This window comes from Coregonus clupeaformis, chromosome 30 (assembly GCF_020615455.1).
Source record: "Coregonus clupeaformis isolate EN_2021a chromosome 30, ASM2061545v1, whole genome shotgun sequence".
NCBI classification, from domain to species: domain Eukaryota; kingdom Metazoa; phylum Chordata; class Actinopteri; order Salmoniformes; family Salmonidae; genus Coregonus; species Coregonus clupeaformis.
The window spans coordinates 527509-539131 of NC_059221.1; the positions used below are offsets into that span (position 1 = coordinate 527509).

At 40.3% G+C, this 11623-nt stretch overlaps 1 long non-coding RNA gene across 1 annotated transcript; it reads right to left on the reverse strand.

Annotated features, from left to right (window-relative positions):
• Positions 1–1103: 1103 nt before the first annotated feature.
• LOC121545971 lies at positions 1104–8912 on the reverse strand. Its single transcript, XR_005996314.2, has 6 exons — positions 8702–8912; positions 8204–8324; positions 3108–3174; positions 2348–2425; positions 2173–2249; positions 1104–1257 (listed from the first exon to the last, which is right to left on the reverse strand). It is a non-coding gene; the product is annotated as an uncharacterized LOC121545971 (long non-coding RNA).
• Positions 8913–11623: the final 2711 nt, after the last annotated feature.

Genomic DNA, 11623 nt, shown 5'->3' on the forward strand with positions numbered 1-11623 from the left:
AAATGTTTTGGTACCCTTCTCCAGATCTGTGCCTCGACACAATCCTGTGGTGTGTGCCTTTCCAAAACATGTCCAATCAATTGAATTTACCACAGGTGGACTCCAATCAAGTTATAGAAACATCTCAAGGATGATCAATGGAAACAGGATGCACCTGAGCTTAATTTGGAGTCTCATAGCAAAGGGTCAGAATACCTTTGTGAAGAAGGTATTTCTGTTTTTTATTTGTAATACATTTGCAAAAATGTCTAAAAACCTGTTTTCGCTTCGTCATTATGGGGTATTGTGTGTAGATTGATGATTTATTTATTTATTTAATCAATTTTAGAATAATGCTGTAAAGTAACAAAATGTGAGGTGGGGCCCAGAGTTTTTCTTGATCTGGTAACCTAACCTGGTAACATTCCAGGCCCTATAGGGTATGACAGTGATTAGATAATTGTGTTCTCTTTCAATCTATTCAACTCAACTCTGACCAACTGACACACAGTTTCCCCACACCCACTTCAAAACAAGCCTAGGCCCATACTCAAATACTTTCAGTGTGACAGAGAGGATAGTCACAGTGGTGCTGACTACCCTACACAACCATAGCCACATGGGTTAGTGTGACAGAGAGGGTAGTCACAGTGGTGCTGACTACCCTACACAACCATAGCCACATGGGTTAGTGTGACAGAGAGGGTAGTCACAGTGGTGGAAGTGACCACCTGCAGTCAAACGCTGTCTGGACCGCGATCGATGATGCTGACAAAGATCTGATCATGCTGAATCACATAGCGGTTCTCCAGGCACACTTGAAATGGACTGTTTGGGCAAGAGTTCAGTAGAAGAAGCGAAACCCCAAAAGCGGAAACCACTGTCAGTAGAAACTATGTGGTCGCTCTGTATAAGAGAAGAGTACTAAATGACCAACACGTAAATGTCAAGACACGTATGACTGAAAAAGTACCTAAACAATAGATCTGTGCAATGCTCTTATGTAGCTATGTCCCCAAACAAATAGAGGAAAAGATTTACTAAGCTTTTTACACCAGCACCACATGTGATAAACAAAGGTGATGGCTTATTTCACGTTGTAGCTTTTTTCACTCTTTTTTTATTAGTCAATGTGTTTTAGACAGATGACTCACAGTCAGAGATGATAACACACTCACATTTACATTTCAGAGGTAAAGGAGGAGAGGGGGGAGAGGTTCCAGCTGGTGAGGATGATGCTGAATCCAAGAGAGAAGCACCAGTAACTCAGAACATTTCCTGGAATACACCACCAGAAAACAACACATCACACAACCAATGGTTACCCAAAATCATAAACCACCATGATCTGTCATTCAACTGGGGAACAACAAGATATAACAAAATCATGCATGACAGTACATTGTTATTATTATTATTATTATCTTGAGATCTAAAGAAGATGCACCACTAACTCAGAACAATTCCCGGGGGAAACCACCGCAAGAAAACGCCACACACACAATGGTTACCAGAACCACCGTAACAAAATAATAATTTTCATTCAACCCATTCATTTCATTCAGCATGTATTATTTTAACATTGCGGCACGCTACGGGTCCAAACATGAGCGCATACGTGCATAATACACTCTGTCTAGCTCAGTTGCCTGCCCACAACATAGAATTTTGGTTCTAGAATGGCCAAGCAGCCCTGCCTCTAGCTAGGTGTCATCAGGCAGGTTGATTCAGGTCGTCTTCAGTAAGTAGCTCTATCTCAGTGCTTAAAGCTATATAATGTAGTCCTGGGCCCGTTCACAAAGCATCTCAGAAAAGTAGTGCTGATCTAGGATCAGGTCCCCCGTGTCCATATAATGTTATTATGATATAAAAGGCTAAACTGATCCTAGCCCTGCTAATCTGACACGCTTTGTGAATACAGGCTCTTGTCTTGCAAGTTGAGATTGAGATGTTCAGCATACATACATGAAACAACAACATAATGTTTCCAATAAATATGATATTACATTACAGACATTATGACTGGATTATACATTATAATGGAGTCCTCAAGAAACCATCTCACATGGATGTAGCTCTAATTCAGAGCTACTGCTATATAATGTAGTCCTGAGGAGTATTAACCCATTTGTCTTGCAACTTGAGATTTTTGTTTATAGAGTCTTCAAGAGGAAGAATGTCACTGACCGTTACCTTGTTTTTTGGAGGAGGATATAGATGTCAGTGTTTTGTTTTTTCTTATTATTGCTGGTGTCTTTATGGATATGGACCTGTGAGAAAGAATATATGTGCCAACCGTATTAAAACCATGCTTCAAATACACAATTTCTCCAGATATGTGGTAGTGACTGCAGTGCCTACTTCACACCTGAAATTGAGTGGTGCTGGATTGCATGTTAGGCGGCATGTTTGCACCTTTGCCGCCCTCTTGTGGATCAAGCATGTGCTAGTGAGAGAAAATATTAAAACGAGAGATAAATAAGAAAATACATGATACGGTATTGTATGTATTGCATATTGGACATAAATTGAGATAAAAAAATGTTTTAAGGACATTGTTCCTGATCTAATGCTGAGCATTTTACTTTATTTCAATCATGTCTCCCTTCTCTTATCCCTTTCTATCACCCCCCTCTTCTTTCTTATCCTGTCTGACTGTTCTTTTTTTATTTGTAAAATATTGTTTACTAATGATTATTTTTGAAATAAATTAAAATAAAAAGGCTTTAAATGTGCACAAAACCTGAATAATGTCTGCCAATTTCTGTAATCCAGTTGTGTTCATGAATATGCCTGATAGTATTATCACCACCATCCTTATTACATTTTCGTCATTTAGCAGACGCTCTTATCTATGTTCAGAGGCTCACAGTCCAGTTCAGCAGTCGAATGACAATGTAAGGTACTGGAAAAGGCAGTAAAAAGCAAAAAATGGGAGGCGTAACTCAACTCTTAAGATAACAATGAATCAGAACTTGACACAAGCGGGCATAACTCAATCATTTTTGAGAATTAGTCATCCCTTTCATTCAACAACATTTTATTTGAGATTTTAACTTGAATATCACATCAGATGACCAAATAAAGGGGGAGCCATGTGTACAGGTTGTGGTGGCAGAGGGACTCACTTCCAGCCAGGTATCCAGTGATCTGCTCCAGGGCTTCAAAGATGGGCGTCTTGGTGTCGGAACACCTCTGCAAAACCAGTGATATATAAAGAGTTTAAGAGTTGTGTAGTTCAATCTCTGAGAGATTACACAGTAAAACCATTGGTTGCATTCATTGGTGAAATCCCATGCTTCCTAAGGCAGTGTGTGAGGGTTGCATGACAAATATTAAGATAAAAAAATATATATTATGTTATGTTTTAGCAATGGTGGTTACGTCAAATTTCAAACCTGGAATAAAAAACAGTTTCAAATTGAACAATGTAGTCTATATTTCTTCATAACAAAAACAAATCAAAGGCCTTCCCAACAATGGAAATGAGAGGAAAACTACTTCAAAGATGTTCTTATGAATTTATAACTGATTTTCTTCAGACATAACATAGGTACAGCAAATCCCCTTATTGAATGGGACACCTTTAAATGTGCCTTTAGAGGCCATGCAATTCAGTACTCATCTCGAAAACAAAAGCAATTTAGGTCAAAAGAGTCCATACTAACAAAGGAAATAGAAGGTCTAACAGAACAGATAGATAGCAATAAAAACTGTAACATAGAGGCTCAGAATAAATTAAAGGAAAAACAAAAGGAAATGGAGAAACTTATTCAAGAAAGATCAAGTGTAATATATTATAAAAATAAAGCAAACTGGATGGACTATGGGGAAAAATGCACCAAATTATTTTTTTATCTTCAACATAGGAATGCTACCAAAAATAATTTACTGAAACTGGTTACAAATGACGGAGTCACCCATGATTCACCAAATGATATTTTGAAGGAGGAAACAAACTACTTTAAGCGTATGTTTTCGTTTCAGTCGCCTCCATCTCCTCTAACTGAAGCTATTGTAGAGATTTTTTTTCTATTGATAATGTAAAATTAACAGCCATACAGAAAGACTCATGTGAAGGTGAAATTACAGAGGAGGAACCGCTGGATGCAATTAAAGACTTTAAGTCCGGGAAAACTCTAGGGTTGGATGGCATACCAGTCGAGGTATACCAAACCTTTTTTGATATACTCAGAGGACCGTTATTAGCATGTTTTAACCACTCCTATGTAAATGGTAGATTATCAGACACTCAAGAAGAAGGTCTGATTTCATTATTACTGAAACAGGATACAAGTGGAAAATATAAAGATCCAGTCCATATTATTTAAAAAATTGGAGGCCCCTTACACTTCAGTGTTGTGATGAAAAAATTCTAGCAAAATGTATAGCGCATAGAATTAAAAAGGTATTGTCAGACATTATTTATTCTAATCAGACAGGTTTTTTACATGGAAGATACATTGGAGATAATATAAGGCAAGTACTGGAAACAATAGAACACTATGAGAAATCTGGGAAACCAGGCCTGCTATTCATAGCAGACTTCGAAAAGGCATTTGATAAAGTATTTGACCCCTCTGCAAAACATGACTTAGTACTTGGTGACAAAACCTTTGTTGGCAATCACAGAGGTCAGACGTTTCTTGTAGTTGGCCACCAGGTTTGCACACATCTCAGGAGGGATTTTGTCCCACTCCTCTTTGCAGATCTTCTCCAAGTCATTAAGGTTTCGAGACTGACATTTGGCAACTTGAACCTTCAGCTCCCTCCACAGATTTTCTATGGGATTAAGGTCTGGAGACTGGCTAGGCCACTCCAGGACCTTAATGTGCTTCTTCTTGAGCCACTCCTTTGTTGCCTTGGCTGTGTGTTTTGGGTCATTGTCATGCTGGAATACCCATCCACGACCCATTTTCAATGCCCTGGCTGAGGGAAGGAGGTTCTCACCCAAGATTTGACGGTACATGGCCCAGTTGATGCGGTGAAGTTGTCCTGTCCCCTTAGCAGAAAAACACCCCCAAAGCATAATGTTTCCACCTCCATATTTGATGGTGGGGATGGTGTTCTTGGGGTCATAGGTTGCATTCCTCCTCCTCCAAACACGGCGAGTTGAATTGATGCCAAAGAGCTCGATTTTGGTCTCATCTGACCACAACACTTTCACCCAGTTCTCCTCTGAATCATTCAGATGTTCATTGGCAAACTTCAGATGGGCATGTATATGTGCTTTCTTGAGCAGGGGGAACTTGCGGGCGCTGCAGGATTTCAGTCCTTCGCGGCGTAGTGTGTTACCAATTGTTTTCTTGGTGACTATGGTCCCAGCTGCCTTGAGATCATTGACAAGATCCTCCCGTGTAGTTCTGGGCTGATTCCTCACCGTTCTCATGATCATTGCAACTCCATGATGTGAGATCTTGCATGGAGCCCCAGGCCGATTGACAGTTATTTTGTGTTTCTTCCATTTGCGAATAATCGCACCAACTGTTGTCACCTTCTCATCAAGCTGCTTGGCGATGGTCTTGTAGCCCATTCCAGCCTTGTGTAGGTCTACAATCTTGTCCCTGACATCCTTGGAGAGCTCTTTGGTCTTGGCCATGGTGGAGAGTTTGGAATCTGATTGATTGATTGCTTCTGTGGACAGGTGTATTTTATACAGGTAACAAGCTGAGATTAGGAGCACTCCCTTTAAGAGTGTGCTCCTAATCTCAGCTCGTTACATTTACATTTTAGTCATTTAGCAGACGCTCTTATCCAGAGCGACTTACATTATCTTTTTATTTTTCATACTGGCCCCCCGTGGGAATCGAACCCACAACCCTGGCGTTGCAAACGCCATGCTCTACATCCCTGCCGGCCATTCCCTCCCCTACCCTGGACGACGCTGGGCCAATTGTGCGCCGCCGTTACCTGTATAAAAGACACCTGGGAGCCAGAAATCTTTCTGATTGAGAGGGGGGTCAAATACTTATTTCCCTCATTAAAATGCAAATCAATTTATAACATTTTTGACATGCGTTTTTCTGGATTTTTTTGTTGTTATTCGGTCTCTCACTGTTCAAATAAACCTACCATTAACATTATAGACTGATCATTTCTTTGCCAGTGGGCAAACGTACAAAATCAGCAGGGGATCAAATACTTTTTCCCTCACTGTATGTGTATATATATATATATATATATATATATATATATATATATATATATATGTGTATATATATATATATATATATATATGTATGTATGTGTGTATATGTATATATATATATATATATGTATGTATGTGTGTATATATATATATATATATATATATATATATATATATATATGTGAGAAAAAAAATATATGGGGGTTGCAAGTGATGCAGACAATTACATTGATGGAAGTTACAATCTATCTGCAATATTAAAGCTGATCTACCCCCTAAAAGAAAAGAAAAAAGAAAAAAATGGAGAAAAAAAATTGACGTCAAGGAAAGCCAACAGTGTGAAAAGGGCTAGGCCTCACTGCAATCCCCTGAGGGAAACAACTGTTGACTAATAATTATGATAATCAATTTTTCCCACGGGGAAACTATTCAAATAAGTGCTAAGGAGAAGCCAATCAGGGTCATGTTCAGTAAGCAAACATTGTGGATAAAAATATACTATAGAACAAATATGCCTCTCTGACATGTAGAATAAGGAATCAGGTCAGCTCTACTCATGACATTTCTGTCTGCAACGTTCCACTATGTTGATAGTGCTCCGTGACATTTGTGACATTTGTTCTTGGTATTGCGGTTTTTGGGGTCACGTTTCGGTTTCAGAAAATGAAATTCCAACAGTTACTGTAGTTAATTTTTGTTTATTTGGCAAAATACACAAAATTAAAAAGCACCCTATTTGTGGTCCAAGTCCAGTTTCTGTGATATCATTCACAATGTTTCTGGCATTGTCCGTTGTGACAGGGATTGTTATGTTGGGCCTCAAGTAGAGGTCTAAAAAGTTGGATCCCTTCCAAAATGGACCTGGGGCTTTCCCACCTGGACAAATATGAGGCAGCAACCAATTGAGCCATCAGAAGGATAGTTTGAAATCCACCAGTTAAGGCTGTAGTTCTTTTAACTGAATAGCCTACAATGTTTTTTCAGCTCAGATTTTTCAGCTCAGATTTACTCAGGAGGCAATGGCATACAATGCAGCACAGGCATAGCCTATATACCTAATATTTGTATATTTCTTTAAATATGTTTTTGTATGTATTCATTTGGCTTCTTAAACATTCCTTTCCATAGTCCTTCGACTACGGCCTGACCACTGACGTACTACTTCCTTCCTTTTCTCCTTTTCCCTGACTCCCACTATTATGCAAAATAGGGCAGGGTTACACCTGTGTTCTGATAGCTAAACTAGGTTGCTTGGTTGGATATTGCATCACTACAAGGCTGCGGGCTAGACCAGTATGGATGCCATCTTAATTAGCTTGTAGCCTCACCACCATGAACCACACACTGGTACTCTTTAGGGTTCTTTAATGAACAACTGTAGGATGTGGTTCTACAAGGAATAGAAAAGGAACATATTATAGGACACGATAATATGTGATTACTAAAAGATGCATAGAGTATTAAGGCTTAATCAGATGAGCTTACTACAGTATACAATGTAAACTTAATGAAATAAGACTTCACACAGATGTGAATACAGTAGTGACTTAAAATGATAAACTGTATGTAATAGGCTCTATTACATCTAAAAGATAATGCAGTATAGAAGAACATGAATTACAGCAGCAGAATACAGCTGCAGTCTATACACTGCTACACATAACAGCCCTAGTATGCTAACATTAACGGTAAACTATAAAGTGGCCCGTAAGGACATGTGACAACTGGAAGGCGCAATACCTGTGTACTGACCATGAAAATGGTGGGACTGAGCGAGAGCGCTCACTAACACAACTTAAACCTTCTATCTTTAACAAGCTGCTGCAGTTACCAGCAGGCTGTACAATGTAAACAAACTCTGCATAGAATGACCACGATAATAAAGCGACCTAAATCTTCTTATATCTCAAGCATAAGCATAACTGCAATGCACTGTGTGCATGACGCATAGAACATAGTTAGCCTGGCTAAGTAGTTAACATAGCAATGGAGATGCATAAGCAATTACAAATTACAACTTTATGTAATTAATTCATCAACCCGACAGCATACATGACAAACATGACATAATCTTACTTTCTTTTAGATGCACGCAGAAATACTTCTGTGGATAATCACGAACTGTCCATTCTCTGTCTTTACCAAAACTCACTGGCTGGAGGCGGGACTTACAATGAGCAGCCTAAAGAGAATGTCTCTGATTGGATAGAAAGTTAGGGGTGATTACGTAACTAATTAGCTGTCGGACATTCTAACTAAAGGGACAAACTAGGGCTGTATAGGGAAATACTAAATCTGAAGGTCTGGCCTTTTCTACAATTACATTACATTGTAAGACGTTCATTCACATCCATCAAACAAAAATACAGATTGGGTCTATTAAATACAGATTGGGTCTACAGATACCGGTTACAGTATAGTTATTCGTATACTTTCAGACATATTACAAGTATTTTGAGAAAGGACAGCCAATTAACCCTCAGTTTGTAGATCGCTTATGATAGGGGAAACCCCCACCACCCACTAGAGAAACAGACAACTGTCATATAGCGATTTAGAAAAAAGGTCCCTTACCTCTTAGTTTTGGCCAGGAGAAGTTGTCAGGTTCCCAGCGGGCCGATATGGGTTTGGGTCCTGCTGCAGCGATCCGGGTCATAGCACCAAGAATTGTGGTGGAAAAATCACTAAGAAGGCAGTCCGATCTCAATATACAAAAAGCTTTATTTGAACATGCATGGGAAAACCAATTCGACTCGCTCTTTGTTCTCACAGACATTTATACAGACACAGGATGGGTAGGGTGTTTCACATGCCCTTCGAATGATTCCGGTTCTTCTACTTAGCAATAGATAACAGGTATGTCCACTCCCCCACACATCCTGGGATATCAGGAACCATGAAAGATATCAGGTTTCATAGAAAGTTAGAACAGGGCAGTTTAGAAAGAGTATATTACAAAAGGGCAACTTGAAACAGTGTGATTGAGCAGATCAGGGAACAGAGCAACCTAACAGAGAAGACAAAGAACAAGATGACCTGTCCCTTCTTCAGGTCATATAAGATAACAAATCAAATGTCCTCTTCCACAGTAGCCATGAGGAGGCATTTTTAGAGCATATGACTCCTGGGTTATTATTATATATGACTCCTCATATTAGTACTGGAAGGCTGACTTGCGTGACTTGCACCTCGTTTCCCCATGTCCTATTACGTCCTCCCATATGATCTGGTTGCCGTCAGGCAGGCAGGGAACACACTGACTGCAGTGCAGTTTTTGTGTGTGTGTGTGTGTGTGTGTGTGTGTGTGTGTGTGTGTGTGTGTGTGTGTGTGTGTGTGTGTGTGAGAGAGAGAGAGACTGATCAGGCAGTGGCCAGATTGCCTAACACCCAGACGAGAGCAGGTAGTTCTCAGGTTATCTCACGGAAGGCTAGGCCATACTAGAGATGATGCTGCTACACTGGCACTGGCTGGAGGGGGTTTAATAGAGTCGATGTCTGGGCCGCTGCGTAATCTAATTAGCATAATTAAAGAAACCCCATTAAAACCTGTCAGTTTAAGCTAGAGATGTCCGTTTTTTTTTTGCGTTGGATGCAACTCAATCCACCGCATCCGCCGATGTCCCACTTCCGCATCTGCGGTGAAAGGTGACAGAGCTAGAGCGGTGCTTGTCAGACCATGAGACATCCTGAAAATCGGTCTCTCACAAAATTGTCTATAGGGTCCGAACGGTTTGGCCTACAAATGAACACAATGGTGTTCTCTGTTATGCTCTAAGACCCCCACAAGCGTCTTAGGACTCGTCTGAAGACGGTACAGCCGATCTGCCAACTTCTGTCTGTAGCGTCCGAACAGTTTGGGCTACACACTAATATGTGGAAAGGTGAGACCCTCACAAACATGTAGATGTCGGTTGTTTTGCTCTAGCACGCCCACAGGCCTCACTTGTCTGAATGTCCCCCGGTACCAGTTGAAAACATTTATGGACGTATAATCTACAGTTATACATTGTAGAATAATAGTGAAGACATCGAAACTATGAAATAACACATATGGAATCATATAGTAACCAAAGAAGTGTTAAACAAATCAAAATATATTTTATATATGAGATTCTTCAGATAGCCACCCTTTGCCTTGATGACAGCTTTGCACACTCTTGGCATTCTCTCAACCAGCTTCATGAGGTAGTCACCTGGAATGCATTTCAATTAACAGGTGTGCCTTCTTAAAAGTTAATTTGTGGAATTTCTTTCCTTCTTAATGCGTTTGAGCCAATCAGTTGTGTTGTGACAAGGTAGGGGGGGTATACAGAAGATAGCCCTATTGGTAAAATACCAAGTCCATAATATGGGAAGAACAGCTCAAATAAGCAAAGAGAAATGACAGCCCATCATTACTTTAAGACATGAATGTCAGTCAATACGGAAAATGTCAAGAACTTTGAAAGCCGTGCATTATCATGCTGAAACATGAGTTGATGGCGGCGGATGAGTGGCACGACAATGGGCCTCAGGATCTCGACACGGTATCTCTGTGCATTCAAATTGCCATCGATAAAATGCAATTGTATTCATTGTCCGTAACTTATGCCTGCCCATACCATAATCCCACCGCCACCATGGAGCACTCTGTGACATCAGTAAACCGGCAAATGGTATCACACCAGATACTCATTGGTTTTCTGATCCACGCCCCTACCTTTCTTTTAAGGTATCTGTGACCAACAGATGCATATCTGTATTCCCAGTCATGTGAATCCATAGATTAGGTCCTAATGAATTTATTTCAATTGACTGATTTCCTTATATGAACTGTGACTCAGTAAAACCTTTGGAATTGTTGCATGTTGCGGTTATATTTGTGTTCAGTATATAATGGTCAGATTCAGGACAATGGACAGCAACACACCATGGGCACAATCAGTACCTTGAGCAATATCACTAGCTTCCTTGCTTCTTCTACCTCCTTCCTACTGAGGAACTTAGGGTAGCATTGAAGAGCCGCTTCCCTCTAGCACAGCTGCAGAGCAGCCAGAAGCCTGCAGCACTCTCAGCCTCTGCAATATGTCAGACATGTTGGTTAAGACTAAGGGATGGTTGGCTGCTGCAGGTGTAGACTGTTGCTTTTCGGGAAAGGACCAAGGGGAACACTATTCCAAAGAAATCCAAGCAAATACTATTTTGGGCTGCAGCCCTGAGTCACCAACGGAGCCTTTAAAAATAATGCATTTGAATAATTAAAAATTCACACCTGGCAGCATGGAAGATAGTGTGTGTGCACAGTTGGAGGGAGGTTATATGTGTGTTCGTGTGTGTCTGAGTGTGTGTGTGTGTGTGTGTGTGTGTGTGTGTGTGTGTGTCTGAGTGTGTGTGTGTGTGTGTGTGTGTGTGTGTGTGTGTGTGTGTGTGTGTGTGTGTGTGTGTGTGTGTGTGTGTGTGTGTGTGTGTGTGTGTGTGTGTGTGTGTGTGTGTGTGTGTGTGTGTGTGTGTGTGTGT